Below are 20,133 nucleotides of genomic sequence, written 5' to 3' on the forward strand. Positions count from 1 at the left end.
TGTAGTATAGTTTGAAATCAGGAAGTGTGATGCCTTCAGCTTTGTTATTCTTTCTCAAGACTGCTTTGGCTACTTGGAGTCTTTGTGGTTCCAAACGAATTTTAGGATTGCCTTTTCTGTTCCTGTAAAAAATGTTGCTGGGATTTTGACACAGACAGCTTTGGGTGGTGTGGAAATTTTAACATGAACTTCTGATCTGTGAACATATCTTTCCATTTGTTTGCTTCTTCTTCAATGTCTTTCATCGGTGTGTTATAGTTTGCAGCGTGCAGATCTTTGACCTCCTTGGTAAAGTTTATTTCTAACGATTTTATTTTTTTTTGATGCTGTTGTGAATGGGAATTTTAAAATTTCTTTTTCAGATACTTTGTTGTTGGTGTATGGAATAGCAACTGATTTCTGTATATTGATTTTGTATTCTGCCACTTCACTGACTTTGTTTATTAATGTTAGTAGTTTTTTGAAGGAATTTTATGGGTTTTCTATGTATAAGGTCATGTTACCTGCAAGTAGAAACAGTTTTACTTCTTTCTTTCCTATTTTACTGCCTTTCCCCCCCCCCCTCACCTGTTAGGTTGTTGTTTATCACAAAGCACTTTCTAATAAATTATCTGATTTGATCCTAAAAAAACGGAAAGGGTAGCAATTATTTGTTCCCATTTTGCAGATAAGAAAATGTGATCCCCAAAGAGTAAAAGATATAGCCAAGGTCATGCAGCCAAAATTCCCATCTTCAAAATTTGGTAAAGTGAATAAAAATTTCAAACATTAAATAACAGCAACATTCACACAAAGGTAGAGATACAATCTGGCAAAATAATATCAAAAGATGGTGATCAGGGCAAGAGAGATAGATCCATAAGTAAGTGATTCTATTTCCAAAGCAGTGCTGGGACAGCAAAGCAGTTCTGGGAGAGGTGAACAAATCTGGGGGATCTGACAAATGCCCCATAATTCTGAAGGCAGTACTCTGAAGGGTCAGGCAATGCAGCCTGCAAAAAATTTTTGTAGGATGGGCTATTAGAGTAGAAGTCTTGACCCACCACCATCACACTGACTCACTTAAGGTGAAAAGACTCTTTGGAAGGGGGAGCTGAAGCTGGGGAATTAAGTGCATAGAATTGCCAGTCAAAAGCAAAAGCTCCAAAAATTCTTTTCAAATTACAGCATAATCTGCACCTAAGGGTTTCCATGGATAAGACTATGTCCCTTTTTGTTTATTTATTTATTTTGAGAGAGAGGTGGGGGTGGGGGGGGGAGAGACAGATAGAGAATCCCAAGCAGGCTCAGCACCATAAGCATGGAGCCCAACGCAGGGCTTGAACTCACAAACTGGGAGATCATGACCTGAGCTGAAATCAAGAGTCAGATGCTTAACCAAATGAGCCTCCCAGGCACCCCAAGACTATGTCCCTTCTTAAAAAAGTAAATACCAGCATAAAATGCTAAATAAAGCTTCAGAACAAGCAGCAGAGCCCAGATTCATCAACTATTCCTGTCCATGTTTCCAGCTGAATCTTTCTCTAATTTCGAGCAATTGTAAAATCCCAGTAATACCCAGTCCTACACTTACATTCTTAGAGAAAAGAAACAGATTTTAGAGAAAACAAGATGAAAAATATGTTCATCGGATATAATATTTGAAAAAAGATGGTCTAGATAGTACTTTCCACATTAAATATGAGGAAGATGAAAACAAATGATATGGCAAATATGAAAAAGAAAAAAACATGAAGGAAAGAAAGGAGAAGAGGAAAGAGAGGAGAGTAAGGGAGAGAAAGGTATCAAAGACTAATGAAAAGTATATTCTAGACAAAAGGCCTTAAGAAACAAGAAAAAAATATACAACAAATACTGTGCATCTGAGAAGATATTAAAAAGGATGAGCTGAAAGAATGAGGCAAAGACAAGATGAAAAGATAGTAGTAAACAGAAAAGGGAGACAAAGGAGCTCAAAACACAAAAAGGTGAATAAATTTTGTTAAATGCCTTTTTGGTATCTATGGCCTCTATGATAATGATTATATATTTTTATATAATTTCATCCTATTGCTGGAGAAAGGACTTGATATCTTTAGTAAACAAGAATAAATAAAAAAAACAAGAACAAATAAAAAAATCATTAGACATATGAATATTATGAATAAGATGCTCACATTAAAAATAAGAACTAATGGCCACTAACACAGATGCACTCAAACTTATTTTAATGGAAGGCAAATTATAGAATTTACTACAGACTGGCAAAAATTAAAAACTTTGTTAAAATTGTTAATGGAATGGGGACCCAAGCAATCTCACAGATTATTGGTAATGGCATAAAATACTGTAATCTTTTTTTAGGGCAATCTGAAAATATTTATCAAATATTAAATATACCACCTTGTTTGTTAAACAAGCAACTAACACGGGTAGGAATTTATTGGATCACATTTGCCCAAACTTGAAACTGAAATGTACAGTATGTTATTTCAAATTGCACTATTGCCTTAAACACCCACTCCCCCTTAAAATAAAAACAAAAACAGAAACAAAAAACAGAAGCAAACTCTGTATGTCCATCAATGAGGTACTGGTGGAAAGAATTACGACACATTTGTACCATGAAATATAGTGAGCTTGTTAAAAAGACATTATTGAAAAGAGAAGGAAGAAATCTCCAAAACAATTTATTCAGAGAAAAAAATGCAAGGTCAGAGCAATGAATAGGATAATTCCATATATACAAAGAAACAAAGAAAAACAAAGAAACAGAATATGTTTCTTTCTTCCTTGCCATGTACCTTCAGTTGGTTACTAAATCACGTGGTCTTCTCCAAAAGACCATGAAATGTTTCCCTTTTTCTTCAACCATATACCAGTCCAAGTTGCCTTTATTCTTTGCCTTATATTTCTGTGACAGCCTCCTAACTGGATTCTGACTACACACTTCCCCTTTTTCTCAGTCTACCTGCCAGCCATCCTAGGCACCTTCAGTTCCTTGAACAAGCTATGGTCCTCTTTAAAAACGGTTTTATGGGGGCGCCTGTGTGGCGCAGTCGGTTGGGCGTCCGACTTCAGCCAGGTCACAATCTCGCGGTCCGTGAGTTCGAGCCCCGCGTCGGGCTCTGGGCTGATGGCTCACAGCCTGGAGCCTGTTTCCGATTCTGTGTCTCCCCTCTCTCTGCCCCTCCCCCGTTCATGCTCTGTCTCTCTCTGTCCCAAAAACAAATAAACGTTGAAAAAAAAAATTTAAAAAAATAAATAAATAAAAACGGTTTTATGTCTGGAACATTTCCCTCTAAATCCAAGTCGGTATTCTATTCTTCCTTCAGATTCCAGTGCAATTGTCACTTCCTCAGAGAAACTCACACACTCTTTTTCGTTGCATTTACTTATAATCATACATTTACGCGTGTGTGTGAATGAGCATCAATTTCCCTCTGCTGAACTATAATCTCTAGGAAAGTTGGTGATGTATCTATTTTTGTTCATCATTAAATCCTCAAGAAGGTAAGTGACTCAGAAATGGGATAAATAAATATATAATCACTCTAATCCATCCATCCATCCATCCATCCATCCATCCATCCACCCATCTATCGATCCATGCTATAGCTGCATTAAAAAACATCTGGAAGAAACTAATAACCATGGTTGTTATCTAGGGATTGAGACTAAGGGAAATGATGGGGGTAAAAAGTAAAAATGACTCCCCTTTTATTTTAAGTATCTGAATTTGTTTACATTTTTACTAGTGTACTGAATAAAAACAAATATGTCATAACATATTTTGTTGATGACATGAGATCAAGTGTATCCTCAAAATGTCTTCAGCAGCCTAGAAAGGTAATTAAATAGTTTCTTGTTATCCTGTCACTAGGGCTAAAATTGTAACTCTAAGAAACCTGCATATGAACACAATTCCCTTTTCTTGCCAACTCAATTCAGTTCTATTTCAAGCATAAACAGATCTCACACGCATTCTTACGTGTGTTTACATACTCATGCAAACACTCATTTTTTCCCCTCGTTAAAGGTGTTAGAAAATTCTCCCAAGAAATTAAGTACCATTGTCATAGTCTTTTCACAGAAAGGAGCAATGTGTAGGAATTAAGATTCTCTTTAATTTTGATTAAAGAACAAATAAATCTCGTTAACCTAATTTGACCTTCCCTTCCCTTGACAGAATTAACAGCTCCTGCAACAATTCTAGAAGGCAAATTCTCAACACTTAGGGAAGAATTTTTGGAGTTAATAATCAAAGAGATCTTTCTTTGCTTTTATTTCTCTTTAACCTCTTGCTAGTCTCTCTCAGATGCCTTCTAGTCTGGAGGATTATCTCAGTAGCAGCAGCAGCAACCTGGGCCACACCAAGATGTAGCTGAAGAAATGTGCCTAAGATCTTTTAAGTTAGGTTTCCTGACATTGGTCAAGTTTGGACTTAGAATATCATCACAGAACAAGGCCCATAGAACAGAAAGAAAAAAAAGGTCACTTAGCATTGTTTTCAGGGTTCTAGAATTGTTAAATGAGAGGGATGTTCTTGAATTGTCATTTATCAAATTCTGCATTCTTATGTGTTGGAAACTATCCTAACCAGGAGAACTTCCAGAGTTGGAGATAAGGATTATAAGATGAAGTATTATGAGGTATTATCAATTCTATACTATACTATACTATATAATTTTATTCGATGGGTACAAAGAAGTCGCATTCAGATGATATCCACCAGCACACTTAGGCCTGGGGGAACAGTGAAAGGAGAGCAGAATTTAGCAGAGATCTGATTCTGTGAAAATGGGTGAAAATCTATGGCCTCCTTTAGAGGGCAGAATTTCATAAAATCATTCACTCAGTATAATTTCCACTGTTGGTATTATTCACCCTTAGTATAATTAGAGTATGCCATTTCTGATTGCAAAAGCCCAAGGATTATTCACTTGAATACAAAGAGTTCTTCTTAAACAAGTGACCTCTGGAAAGAAGTCAAGAGTACTTCCCAATATTCTAGCACACTCCAATAACTATGGTTCAGAATGTATTGATGTGTAAGTATTACACTTAAAACCTATGTATCACAGACCATTAGAGGTTAGTCAGAATAGAGGTTACCTTTGCGGCATGAGATTGACAGTGAGGAGGAATGAGAGAGGGAGCCTCCTGGGTGCTGGAAATGTTCTATAACTTGATGTGGCTGGTGGCTTCACAGGTATATACATATGTAAAAATTCATTGAGCCATACATTTATGATTTGTGACTGATATGATTTATGATTGCATAAATGTAATACCTCGATTAAAATAAAATTTAAGTAAAGGTATAATTTTTTTCTGTAAGGCTTCATTGGGGAAGAGAAATTTTTTACCAAGGAAAATGGCACAACCTCATTGTCATTTTTAAGTAGACCTTAAATTCCTATTAGACATAGGAATTTTATGGTATGTCAAGAATTCTGTTATAAATGATGTCTTGCAGATGTCCTAAAGATGGAGGTCTATTAATAACTGCTGGAGAATGAGAATCTAGTTTGAAATGCTGAATTTTTATTAATAATTAGGGAAAGACAACTGGCCACAAGCCTGCTATTTGGGAGAATAAACTATGTTGCAAATTTCTGCAACAGAAATTTCTTTCCACTCTTGGCTTTGACATTCTCACTTGTGTCTAGGGGAGCACCCAAACTGCCAGATGATTCCCAGACAAAAATAAAATACACTATAATTTTTACACACACACACACACACACACACACACACACACACACACACACACACAGCATTTGTATGTACTGGAGGAGCAGAGATGGGCTGGTTGTATTGTCACACTCTTCAAATCCTGGGGGATTGCTCCTTCCTGTTATATCTAATATAAAGTACCTTTAAATGTTGGGAATTTTGAACTATATATCATAAAAATGGATCCGGCAATTATGTTGTCATTAGAATAAAAGGAATAATCTACACTTACTCTAAAGTCAGAATTCAATAGCATCATATGATGGTTTAATAGGAGATATGTGTACTGAGTAGCCAACCAACAATTGAGACATTGGGACAACCCGACCTCACCACCCTCCATGGGAAGTCAGGGCTGTGTTCGCACATGGAACTGGCCTACTGAGCTTCTAGGAAATTTCACAATAAATCATCATGTGTTAATCTCGCCTTTCTCCTGAAACATTTTACCCAATCTCAAATATTAACTCTTACCCTAAAATTACAACTTCACATATTTCTTTCACAGCCTGTGCCTACAGGAGCACTCACTTCTTATTTAATCATATGATGTACACTATGACTTTTTAAAAATCATCTTCCTTCGCCCTCTCTTTAAATGTAGACTTTCAGACTTCTCAGCCTAGATGCCTTTTCTTTAACCTCAGCCCCACCCTATCTAAGCTCCAGGGTCCATCAGAACCTCTAAGGGGGGGTTCCCAATTCTCTGCTAGACAGAGCCTCTCTCTTGAGGCCCGAACTTCCATTCTTACAACCCGAAAGTGAGCTCATGTTCTCTCTGCACCCAACTTTATGTTCATCCTGTGTTCCCGACAACATAAACTCAAAACCTGAGCCATTGCACTCACCAAACCCTTTGTTTCCCACCTCCTACCTTCCCATTTCTTCCCTCCATTCCTTCTACTGGCCCTGTCCTCGTCCTGCATACAAAGTGCCTAGACAATATTCAGGGGCCTTCTCCTCTGTAGCATTGTCTCCAGTATGTCCGTGTATCTGTCCACCCCTTCACAGAGTTATTGTTTCTGAATGCAGATCTTACCACTTCCCCTCCCACAACCCTAACTACTCGGTTTGGTATTAAAGGCCACTGAGCAACACAATTTCATCTAATTTCCTGAACTTAAACTTCAAACCATGCTCCCAGCCCTGTAGCTCACGTTTGGTCATACCTCATGCATTTCTCCCCTCCCCACCCTTCAACTTGAAGTACCATCAGAACTTTGAAAAACGGTTCCCTTCAGTTGGAATGCTCTGCTCTCCCATGTTTATTTCCAGGTCCATTTCAAGTGGGAGGTAGTCTAATTTTGTGACAAGACAGCAGACTTTGGCTTCAGATAACCCAAGTTCAAATTCCAGGGCCACCACTTTCTTCTCATCGAATCTCAGGTAAATTGTCTCATGTTTCTGAGAGTCTCAGTTTATTCACCTCTATACAGAGAGGATGGTAATAGTGTCGATATTATAGGATTGCGGAAAGGACTAAATGAGTTAAGACATAAAAGGCACTTAACACAGTCCTCAGTACTTAACAATGATTCATATTAGCTATTGTTATCATCATCGTCATTAGCCTACTTCCAGAAGATCTTCCCATCTCATCATTTGGAGTTAATGCCTTCTTCCCCTTTGTCTTTCCATAGTGCACTGTCCATGGCTCTAATTATAGTTATCAAAATATGACAGATGTAAGAGTTATTAATGTCTGCGTGCCTTACTTCACAAGGAGGAATAAATTCCATAAACAGTTATTAAGCACTAAACTACATCTTACTTATCGGTAGCTTATACCTTGTGCTTTGCATTTTTCTTTCTAGTTATCCCATCATTCATTCCACCTTCCCATTCTACAATCATGTCTAAGCCTGCAACCTGGACAAGGTGTTAGGGTCCTCACTTCCTCACTCTACATTTTTGCTAATAATATTCACCAAATCTTGCAGAGACTATCTTCTTAACGCATTTTATAATCTGACACTCTCTGGCCCAACTGGCATTGCCTTGGTGAATTATTGTTCACCAAGATAATTATAATTGTTTCTAACTACAGGTTTTAATCCAAGTGGCTTTCCAAGACAACTTTTGTGACCTGCCCTGTGACAGCACCTATGCACCTGCATTGCCAACCAAATACCAAACTGCTTGCATGAAGAGAATATATTTTGTGCAAAGTGGGTAGCTCAGTGCCTGGCACACAGTAGGCTATCAGAAAGCACATGTTGTAAATATGAGTGAATCGTTACATTTCATTACATCTTCATATACTTAGGTTGAATCTTTATCTTTACAAATGCCAGCAATATGTATTGTAGGCCACAACATTATAGCTCTGAGTTGAATCAAGGGGCTAGGGATTCCTCAAGGGGGTTAGGAATTCTGTTCCAATAGCTTCTGTAGGAGGTACACAAGACAGCAAGAAGTGGGGAAGAAAAAGAGGGAATGGGGGAAAATGATGTATATGAGATCATCGCTCTTCTCTAGGGCATGGTGTCAGATCAATTCAAAGATGATTGAGACTTTGCCCCTCATTTTCAGGGACAACACAGCCCATGTAGAAAAATCTACCTACCCCTCTTATGGCTGCTGTGATGCAGCATCCAGATCCCCCTTCAGAGAAGAAGGGCTGATTCCCCAGCTACTTGGAGTGCTGCTGGTCCTGATGGATATTTCTTTAGTCAAGAAGAGGCCATCATTCAAAGTCACACCCCTTCCCAAAGCACCCCACATCCAACGACTGGTCCATGCTGGGTATAAAGACCCTGTCCCCTCAATCAACGTGGAGTAACTCTGAGGGATCATCCAGTTTTAGCCTTTTTGAGATTGGCCAAGACCTCCATTGAGACTGCATGGCAGCTCAACTTTTCTCTCTCCAGAGTTACTTCCTTCTCTTTCCCACTAAAGGTGTTGATCTCGAGAACACTCCCCAGTAAACCACCTCCTGGCTGAATTCTGTTTCAGAATCAGCTTCCCATGCAACCTAACCTGTGACAACCAATGACAATGAAAATGAGATGGAATTTTATAACAGCACATGCCATAACCCAGAGGGAAAAAAACTACCGGCCTATAGGCCACATTTGGTTCTTAGAATTCTTTTTGTATGTACCCTTTCAGGAGTTAGACCTGGTGAAGTACTTGTCAACGTTAAAAAAAAAGTTTTGAAAAAGCTGAAAGCCTGGTGATAATGGGCCAGCACTTGCATGGCACTGACAGCTCTAACTGAGGGATGGTGTTCCATTTAAATGGTGCTCACATCCTCCACTGTGCTACAGTCCTTACGGGCATCCTTCATTCATTTCTTTCACCTGTTTAGCCCCAAAGACATTTGAGTTTGATGGGTCACAACCAATTCTAATATTCCAGTTTCTAAGCTCAAGGTAGGCTACCTGCTTGGTCAGCCTACTTACCTCAATAATTTATATCTTTCATCTGGCTTTTCCTACAAAATATAAGCCTCTTTCCAGGCTGGGTCTGTGTAATTGTCATCTTGGTAGCTTTCCCCCAGCAGATGCCCCAGGTTGGTGAACACAGCAGTTGTTCAAAGGATGCATGTTACACAAACAGAATTAAATAGAAGACCCCTTCACCACTTTGTGGTAAGGCAGTGTCTACTTTTCTAGAATATTCTAAAGGAGCCTCTGTGTCGCTTTGATGTACGAAGATATTTTCCTGACACACAGAAAGAAGTTGGGCTCTCCTCTTCAGAAAACATGACCATCAGTGTGTTTCCAAAGCTTAAGGAGGAAGACAGGTTATTGAAGTGGTTTAAAAACCAGGGGCAGTAAATAGCCCATATCACAGGCCTCATTTGTTTATCTGAAGCCACCAACAGGAAACCCCCAGAGGCTCTGGCTATGCAGAACCGGTCCTGGCTGTGCTGCCCAAGTGCAGGTAAACGGCTTAAGTAATTGTGATCTTTGGGCAGTCAGTCAAAACGCAGAGTCAACACTATAAAAGGGCAAGTGCTCCCACAGAGGAAAAATTATCAAGTGCTGTTCGACAGAATAATAGGTGACTGCTGACATTTCACCTTTTATCATTATAGCAATACTTCGAGAAAAAGTGTAGTTAAGGTTGTCAGAATTTCATTTTAACCCCTCTTTGAGGCTGTTAAAAATTCACTCCTGCTGAAACTTGCCTTTCAGGTTCTCAGCCAGATTTGTGCTTTGTTTTCAATCCGTTGTCTCTAATGGAATGCAAAATGTAACGCAGGGCGAAAAAGCTTTCTTTTCCAAGGATCTTTCTGCAAACTGCTTCCTACCTCAATTCCCCTTTCCTTGTTCACTCACTCTCTGCCAAAAGGTTAGTTTTAACATCCAAAACAACCCCAAAGATACACTCAACTGAGAGAAGATTCAAGGCTTTTGGCAGTGTTTATAAAGATCGCTGAAGCAATAAGCAATACTCAACAAGTAAGAATCTGTTCAGTGGTGTTCATTAAAGGGAATCACAACCTTCGAACACTGTCAGTGTCCATCACAGATGTAGTTGAATCAACAGGGATTTTTACAGCACTCACTGAATGAAAGATAACTAATGACAGGTCAAAAACGTCTTCATAGGCATGACATAGGGTGACAATCTCGTAGGAAGGAAGGAACGGCAAACATGTCCCGAGACTACGTTTGTATAGCAAACCTGATTTTGTTTAGACTGTGTGCCCTTGGCACTCAAAACTTCCCATGACCCTCTCCCCAAGTCATCTCCCACTGAGGGCAAAATGCTAGGAGAAAGGGAAAGAACTGATGACTTATTGGTCAGTTACTATATGACACACAGAATGATAGGCACTTTATTATATAAGGTAGTGTGACGATACCACGGGATATGACACACCCTCATCCCTACCCTCCCACTGAAACAGACTTTAACTGTATCTACCTGTGTATACATGGCTTTTAAATGCTCCCAGGCTTGCTTTGCTTATCTTAAACTAGAGCGGCTGTCCAGCTAGACTTATTATGTTGATCGGCATATGAGATATCACCGTATATAATAGAGTATTTACTTTTGCAGACATCCACCAGTTCTTTGATAGACGTGTTAGGTCTTGTGTGTGCCATCCTTCCCATTACAGTAGTCCCAGAACCTGGGAAAGTGCTATAATAAGCCTTTTATTATTATAAGCATTTCTGCAATACTTTCCATTTGCAAACTGCTTAACAATCAACTCCCCTCTTTATGTCTCACAAGAAATCAGATAGCTCAACACTTGTTAGCTTTGTTTTATGGCTCTGAATCCTCAGGCCCAGAGTTCAAAGAAATCAAAGGTTACACAGCCAGCTCAGGCTTAAGACCAACACAGCTGCTCTGTCTTTATCCAGCCTCTCAGCCAGGCTGCCCAGCTGCTTCCCAATCCTTTTACCGAATACACACATATATATTTTTTTATTTTTAAACTCTTGGAATTAAGAAAATTAGAGTAAGAATATTGGCCCCAATTCTCCATTTTTAGCCTGAAAATCTCACAGCCTGGGCTTTTGCCAAGTGTTGCTGGAATAATTTTGGCGGATCTGAAATAGCCCACAGACAAGTTCCCTCAGCTGGTAGAGAAGCAGAGATGAATGTCTTTGGGGGCCATTTTGCCCAGCCTGTGTCAGTGGCAGAGAGGAGGGAAGGGGCATCCAAGGCAGAGTTCTGGCATGCTGCTCAGCCAGGCAGAGGAAGCCATGAAGCAAGCAAGTGGGGAGGTGAGTGGGCAGAGTTGGATGGCCTTGAGAAGCTTCTTGGGCGGGGGGCAATGGCACCGCTCAGGGACATGGGTCACAGCCATCAAAAGGTAAGGCTTAGGTGGCCCTGGCTCTCCAGTATAGAATTTGGGGCCATTCTTTCAGAAAATGGGCGGCAAAATTGGGTCAAAAGCATAAAGAATAAATACAGCTTTGCTCTGGAAAAAGGTCTTGTGGAGAGATGTCCCTCTCTCTGGAGTCAGGCTATTTTTTCTACTGTTCTTGAATAATGCCGTCATCCCGTATTTGTGGCAATAAAAACGTTTATTATCCCACATCATCATTTCATAATGTCTGTGATACTTACTATTACATTCTTGTTAAACTTTGTTTTTAAACTGTAATTTTGTGGCTCCTTGATATATGTGCAATAACTGCTCAAAGTGTTTCACTTTTAAATTAAGTGCTGCTAATAATATTTCTGCGAGTGTCAAGAAAGACAATTGTCTCAGCTTAGAATACGTACTTATGAACTGGGTATCCCTTTCCATTCTAATTCCAAACCTAATTAGTTTCTAGTATTCAATTCACTCCTCTTTAAGCAGATTGGGTTAGCTGGTTATTCCCTCATTTTCAAAAACAAATACTTCCTCCTCTTGTACTCTCATTTCCCCCCACAAAACACTCGCATCATCATCTCCCCATCATCATTACCAACATTAGCGGAGCACTTTCTCTATGCCGGACATTGTCCTGAGAATTTTACATGTGCTGATTTCTCTTCATAGCAGTAATAGGAATTATTATGATCCCTGTTTTACAGATGTGGATACTGGGGTGCAGAGAATTTGTACAAGATTTGGGACATATGCAATCTGGCTGCAAAGCCAGTCTTCTTACCGCCCTACTCTAAGGCGCCCCTCCTGGTAGCCTGCCGAATACGTTGCTATTTCCAAAGCACTTTTCTTTTGCTCCTTACAACCATGCACAAGATTTTGTTTAAACTGGAAGCCCCCTTTTTATTTCCTCCACATCTGGGGAAATTACATAATCCTTTACTATTGTTGAATTTATTGAAGGTTTAGCGAATTTTTTTTCCCAAATGTAAATTCTAGATTTAATTGAGAATTAATTCTAGATTTCACCGAAAGTAACACTATGGGGCGCCTACGTGGCTCAGTCGATTAAGGCTCTGACTCTCGATTTCAGCTCAGGTCGTGATCTCAGAGTTTGTGAGATCGAGTCCTGTGTTGGGCTCTGTGCTGACAGTGTGGAACCTGCTTGGGATTCTCTCTCTCTCTGCCCCTCCCCCACTCACATTCTCTGTCTCTGTCAAAATAAATAAACATTAAAAAACAATAAAGTAAAACAAAAACAATAAAGTAACACTATGGACTTCTCCATCTAAAAAATGTTAAACGTTATTATCAACTAGAAATCATCCTCAAATTATTCTCCATGGTTTCTTTTTCCCATTATAAAGTAAAATCCTACATTTTTTCCAGGGGATGTGCTGAACTCCAGCAGAAATGGAGTATATTTAAATGTGTCTTAAGTTATAACTGACTGCATTTCAAAATCAAATACTTTAGGCTTTACATATTTATAGTTATATGAGTAACATTTGTACTTATATGTCCAGATTTATATATTCCAGGCCAAATTCCAGAAAAGGATTTTGAGGTTTGGAACGTATACTGCTTGGAATTTATATATACCTCTGTTCTCCTCTCTTGATGTGGAGAGTAGGTAGTTTATTCTACTTTTTAATATCTCTACTTATATTCACACAGTTTCTAAAAAGGACATATATGATAATGTGGCCTAGTAAAAATAAATGCTAAATTCCTCATTGAATTATTGTTTCTTTTCATGCCTACTCATTTATAGTTCTTAAATTTGTTGTTCTCAACGTTTGACATACTATCATTAAGGGGATTCTGAAAATTCTGTAGAAAGCAACTGAACTGAATTCCATAGGAATACAAATAACACAGATGCCACTATCTGGATGTATGCGTTGCTCTTGGGGCAAAGTCCTCCCATGACTGTTATTTACTAACGATGTTTAGGACATTACAGGGAGGTCCATGGGAGAACAGATCAGTGTTTTGCTTACCATACAGAGGCGATGGGAGTGCTTGAGAGGATTACACACCCCATGTCATTTGAAGAAGCAACCTAGGCTCCATGCCTCCTTATCATAACTTCCTCTGTCCAGGGCCTCACACGCATGTTATAGTAAACGTCCCCTCCTACTGACAGTCACACAAATACCCCTGCTGAACAATGAACCTCCCCAGAAAGCATCTTAGGGAAGCTCAGGCTTAGTTTCAGCTTCGTGGCCCATAAATATCGGCATCAAACAAGCTCTAGGGACACCGGGGAAAGGTTAGTGTGCAAACCAAGGTCACAGCACATTCCAGTTCCTAACCTAACCAAAGGACATAGACCAAGAAAGCTTTTCCAAAACCAGGCAGCTGCATTTCATCTTTGCATATTCAGACCAAAGAAAATAAATACCTGCTGTTTCAAACAGCTGGGTAGTTTGCTGGAATGCTAATGAATCACCAAAGTCATGGATGGTAGTGATGTTTTCCTCAGGTGGCAGGAAGGCCCCATGAGGAGGAGTCCTACACCTTGCCAAGCTTTCAGACTACTGAAGGAACAGAATGATATAGGACGGGGATCTGACATGTTGAACTTTAAATCCAACCTTCATTTTAGCTAATGGTCCTTTTAATTCTTTGGGTTCAAGGCCCCCCAAAATGAGTTTTAAAACTGGGAGTCCACCATATCTTTGGATTGAAAGGGAAATAGCACGAACAGATACTAACTCCCGACTTGAGGCAGGATTTTCCATTTTTTATCCCAGCTTATCCGATGATGGCCATTAATAGATATTTTTATAGTCCCATAACACAGAAGAGAAAGATGAGGCTCAAAAAAGTTAAATACTTCACTGAAAATTACCCAGAGTATATAGCAGAGTCAGGATTTGGATCCAGGTCTGTGAGATCCTATGCCCATTTTCCTTGCTTCCTTCTTGGGATAAAAATATATTTTCCTGGGGGATTTATGGGAAGAGACGGAAGTTTCAATACGATCCCCCAAAGCATACTTAACTTGCCTTCTTTAAGCTCAGCAGTGTAGAAAGACACTTGTCATTCATGTTCCCTTCCTGGACAAGTACACAGAGGCTACTTGTGGAATATGAACCTACCTGTACAAGAATCAGCACTTTGAGAGCTGAAGAGAGGGGAAAAACCTTGACTTGTTCCTAACCTTGGACTCAGTCTGGTGGCGTGACAGATGGGGGTTTCCCTAATTGCTGGTCCTGCCTGCCACAGCAGCACAGAACTGTGGGTATGGGTGGCATTCCCCTTTTCTTTGGACTACATTTCACTCAAGGGCCTTCTGCTGTTTTCTTGAGTGCTTTCAAATAAGACAATAGCATAACCTTCTTGGAAGTAATTTGACTCCTAAGTTTCAAGGAGCTTCCTTCTTTCATTCAAATAGGTAAGAGCACAAAGCAATGAGACATCATCAATAGCCCCAAGGCATTCAGCCAGGCATCTCCTGACTTATAGGTCACACACTGCAGTTTAAGTGTGTGTATGTGTATTAGTGCACAAAAGTGAACACAACTCCTTTGGAAACCTTTAGTGATTGACATCACTCTTCATCTAATTTCTGAGTATCCCCCCACCCCTGTCACCCATCAGGGAGACCTCAGCATACTGATCAGAGGCTTTGTAAATGTGTTCTTTGGTAGTTCCAAGTGTGTGTTTAGAATTTCAACCAGTGTAAGGGCACCTGGGTGGCTCAGCTGGTTAAGTGTCCAACTTTGGTTCAGGTCATGATCTCACAGTTTGTGAGTTCAAGCCCCATATAGGGCTCTGTGCTGACAGCTCAGATCCTGGGACCTGCTTCGGATTCTGTGTTCTTTCTCTCTCTGCCCCTCCCCCATTAGCACTCTATCTCTGTCTCTCTCTCAAAAATAAACATTAAAAAAAAAAAAAAGAATTTAAACCAGTGTATGGGATCCCTGGGGGAGAGCAGAAAGAAGCTGGAACTCTCTGGCAATTCATTTTTGGTATAGATGCCTCATGTGGCATGCCCCATGAAGTTCATCACACAGCTGACTTTCAGCAAGATGTTCACTATCAGTGAGGAGATTGTTTTAAAAATTCACTCTAGGATATCCACATACAAAAGAATAAATTTAGACCTTTTCTTCACACCGTACAGAAAAATTAACTCAAAGCAGAGTACAGACTTAAATGTAAGAACTAAAACTGTAAAACACTTAGAAGTAAGTGTAGGAGAGAATTTTCATTACCTTGGGATATGCAAAGCCTTTTTTGTTTTGTTTTCCATTTTTTGCATTTCATTTTTTTAAGCATAATTTATTGTCAAGTTGGCTAACATACATGCAAAGCCCTTCTGGATAGAATTCCAAAAGCACTGGCAACAAAGTAACAATAAATTGGGCTTTATCAAAATTAAAAACCTTTCTGCTTCTGTGGAGACCATCAAGAGAGTGAAAAGACAACCCACAGAATGGAAGAAAATATTTATAAATTATATTTCTTACAAAGAACTCATATCTAGAATATATACAGAACTTTTACAATTCAATAATGCCAAAACAAGTAACTCAACTAGAAAATGGCTAAGGATCTAAACAGACATTTCTCCCAAGATAATATACAAATGGGCAATAAGCACATGAAAAGATGCTCAGCTTCTTCAGCTATGAGGGAAATGCAAACCAAAACCACAAAGGGATACTATTTCGTAATCACTAGAATGGCTATCATCAAAAAGACAGATAAGAAGTGTCGACAAGGATGTGGAGTAAGTGGAATGCTTACACCTGATGATGCAAAAGGAAAATGGTGCAGCTACTTTGGAAAAGTCTGACAGTTCCTTAAAAGTTAGACAGAAAATTACCAAATAACTCAACAATTCTACTACTAGATATGTACCCAAGGGAAACGAAAACATATGTTCACAGAAACACTCGTGCAAAATGTTTGTGGCAGCATTATTCATAATGCCCCAAATTCAGAACAACCCAAATATCTACCAACTGGTGAATGGATAAGCAAAAGAGGTTATTATCCATGCCATGGAACATTATTTGGCAATGCAAATGAATGAAGTCCTGATACATGTATGTATGAATAGAATATGTATGAACCCCAAAATATGATGCAAGAGATTGAAGTCACTCACAAAAGGCCATAGATTATATGATCCATTTTCATGAAATGTCTAGTTTAGGCAGGTGTATAGAGACAGAAAGCAGATTAGTGGTGGCCTAGGGCTGGGGTAGGAGTGGGGGAGAAATCCATGCTAATGGATTTCTTTTTGAGGTGATAGAAATGTTGTAAAATTGACTGTGGTGATGGGGGCACAGCTCTGTGTATGTACTAAAAACCACTGAATTGTACACATTATAGTGTGATGCTAATGCACTTTTTGGGTCACTCTCCAGAAGAGACCAACTTTTATAAGAAGACACTGAGTGGGTGCCCTCATCTCCTGGAAGTCACCGAGGATGGACATTATACTCTACTCAATGGATGCTCGAATTTCTGATTTTCTTTTTCTTCGTAGGTAAACTGTATGTTTCGTTTTCTATGGCTCTTATTTTGGAATCTTTGTAAAGCAGGGTTCAAAAAAGGTGTTCTGAAATAAGATGCATGGAACTAAACCATTTACCTCATTACTTGAGGAGTTTCACTTTGGTTCTTTTCATCTAAAATCCCACAGTTTCAAAACTGCTAATTTATTGCTAGAATAGTTCATTGCATTGGATAGAAGGAACTTATAAATAGAAGCTGGGACTGCTGTTTTGCTTGTTATCAGTACTGTTGAATGACCAATTGCATTCCCTTTAAAAATGTATCAACTGGGGGCGCCTGGGTGGCTCAGTCGGTTGAGCGTCCAACTTCGGCTCAGGTCATGATCTCATGGTCTGTGGGTTCGAGGCCAGTGTCAGGCTCTGTGCTGACAGCTCAGAACCTGGAGCCGGCTTCCGATCCTGTGTCTCCCTCTCTCTCTCTGCCCCTCCTCCACTCTCACTTTGTCTCACTCTGTCTCTCAAAAATAAATAAATGTAAAAAAAATTTTTAAAAATGTATCAATTGGTTCTTTACTATTCTTAAGCAGAAGTATGAATCAAAACACTAATTTATATCATTTAAAAAATAAAAATGACACATTCACCAATCTAGAAGTCAGGAGACAGAGCAGCAATTAGAGAATTCAACATAGGTCATGATGAGCTCCGGGTGATGCATGAAAATGTTGAATCACTATATTGTGCACCGGAAACTAATATTACAGCATATGTGAACTCCTTGCAATTTAAATAAAAACTTGAAAAAAAGAAAAAAGAAATCAACATACAGTCACTTACATTCAGTTTTATGAAGGAAAAAGTCTAGCTGGATATTTTTAAACATTTAGACACTGTTAATATAATTAAAAGCTGTCATCAAGTTTTAAGTAAGTAGAATTTATTGAGGGCAAAAAGACAGCATTGGGGGAGATTATGAACACTGGATTTGTAAACGAAAAGAACAGTGTTTGAGGATTGGTTTGGCATTTTTGATGCTTTGAAAAAGGAGACTCGAGAAGGACCCATCAAAGCAATTTATTATCTTGGATATGATATGTAAATTGGTCATTTCATCGCTTAGAGATTTGTTCTACGTATCTGAAAGTAGACTCATAATGTAAAACCACAGCCAGCCATCAGTGGGTACACAGAAACACTTTCCTCTGTCTCTTTTGCTCTTTCATACTTTGGCATGCAATAATGAATAAACCAAGAAAGCATATATTCCTTGCAATCCCAGGGTAATTTTTTATTAGTGTTAGCCGGCACAGTGAAGTTGGCCCCCACATGAATGTGCATTTGAATTTTAGGGCATTTGACAAGTCTCCTTTCATATGGAATTGACCTCGCAGCATTGGGGGTGGCGATTCTATCTGTAAAGGTGAAGAGGAGCTCATTTGGTCAAAACAAAGCAAGTTGCTGGTGGAGAAGTCATCTCTCTGTCTGTCATGCTATTGTAATTGTCTGTCAGCTATTGTAATTGTAGCTTCTCCAGAAACATAACAACTGACAACAAAATGATGATTCAAAGCCACAAATATCATCCTCTGTATTGTACTACAACTGATTATGGAGCAGTGGCAAAAAGGATGCTGGGTGGAGAGACTGGAAATGCCTAGTGATGAATACCAGTAATTAACCCTTATCTGTTAAAAAAATGGGATTGAACACTACAAAGATTCCAAAATATGAGTCACAGAAGCCTGCATGCACAGTTTACCTGTGAAGTGAGAGGAAACCAGAGCTTCCAAGAGCCACCCGGAAGAGCACAATGTCCCTCCTCAGGACAAGGTAGGGCAAGAGCCACCCGTAAGGTAGGGCAAAAGGAAAATGTAGACATCAAAAACTCAGGTCATTGAAAAGAACCCCAAAATTTCACAGATACATTTTTGTCAACATTTTGCTCCCCTCGGTCTACCCAAATGGTACAACGGTGGCAAAAGCGACCGATTTGAAGTTACGACTCCTTTTTCCAGCTGATCGACACAATGATAAGGAATGTATTGTCAAAAGGCAGGAACCTGTTACACAATTTGGTCCTGAATAAAATGAAAATGCAGGGCTCTTGTTCAAAAATTGTGAAGAATTTCAAGATGGTAACAGCAAGACCGTAACTAAACCAAGCACAGGTTGCTGTCCATGCAGCCAGCCTGGCCAAAGGCTAGAAACAGAGAGATCTATACGCAGGTCTGTTGTCTTCTGGCTAATTTAGCTTCTTTTGGCAGAATGCACATATGTACAGACTCTACAGCTTAGGAATGACCTTGTGTCACTTTCTCATTTATAGAAACCAACACCCAGAGAGGCAAAATGACTTGTCTAAGGTCATGAGTTGCACAACAGAGCCAGCACCAATCCCAGGTGTCCTGACTCGTGCACAGACATTCTTTCCCCTACACCAGGTTACCAGTCTCCAGTTTAAATGTAAATAATTAGGAAACACTAACTACAAAAAGGGGGCACAGAGGGAAGGACATTACCTCATCAGAACTTCCTTTTCAACTCTTCTGTGCAAATAACAAAATGCGGTCTGAAACTCCGTTTCAAATTCCTTTTCTGAGTCAACTCTTCCACGTCCTAGGAAAAAGACATCATATGACAGCTTCAGACACTGAGGCAAATTACCTTTGCCGAGAGCTCACTTGAGCCCTTGGAGTTAACGATCACAGACCAAGGTGGTTATTAGTGGATGGTTATGAGGCAACACGTTAGTAAACTAATCAGTGTTCCTGTACAAATATTTAAAATAATTCTGAGATAATTTGAACTTTAACACTGAGCTAGCCAAACCCATTTGTAATCTGAACCCAAGGTTCTAATAAGTTACTGCCTTTTGGATGTCCTTCAACACGAGGGACATTTTTAGAAAGATTAGCACTTGAGTGGAAACAAAGACTGACATTTTCAACGTAAACATGAGACCTGGAGTTTGTTTAATACAAAACATGATGCATGTGTCTTCCGACTCAGGTGCATGTGTAAATTTAGTACATCAAAATATCTGTTGCAAGGACACTGTCGTTAAAAGATACTGTACAAATCAAATATAAAGGGAGCTTTAAAAGCTTGTGAAAAACATTCAACCATGTGATGAAAGAGTTCAAGGTAGGCTGGCAA

General features: G+C 39.4%; 1 protein-coding gene across 13 annotated transcripts in view; it reads right to left on the minus strand.

The window, feature by feature from the left end:
- Window positions 1–20,133, minus strand: part of THRB (thyroid hormone receptor beta) — a 388,247-nt gene that overhangs the window by 271,222 nt on the left and 96,892 nt on the right. For 12 of the 13 annotated variants that reach the window (XM_045436313.1, XM_045436318.1, XM_045436316.1 and 9 more), the window contains one exon: window positions 19,497–19,593. The exons of the other annotated variant lie outside the window; for it this stretch is intronic. The gene's annotated coding sequence lies outside the window, so the exon portion shown is untranslated. The remainder of the gene's footprint in view (window positions 1–19,496; window positions 19,594–20,133) is intronic. 13 annotated transcript variants of the gene reach the window in all.

This window comes from Leopardus geoffroyi, chromosome C2 (assembly GCF_018350155.1).
Source record: "Leopardus geoffroyi isolate Oge1 chromosome C2, O.geoffroyi_Oge1_pat1.0, whole genome shotgun sequence".
Classification (NCBI taxonomy): Eukaryota; Metazoa; Chordata; class Mammalia; order Carnivora; family Felidae; genus Leopardus; species Leopardus geoffroyi.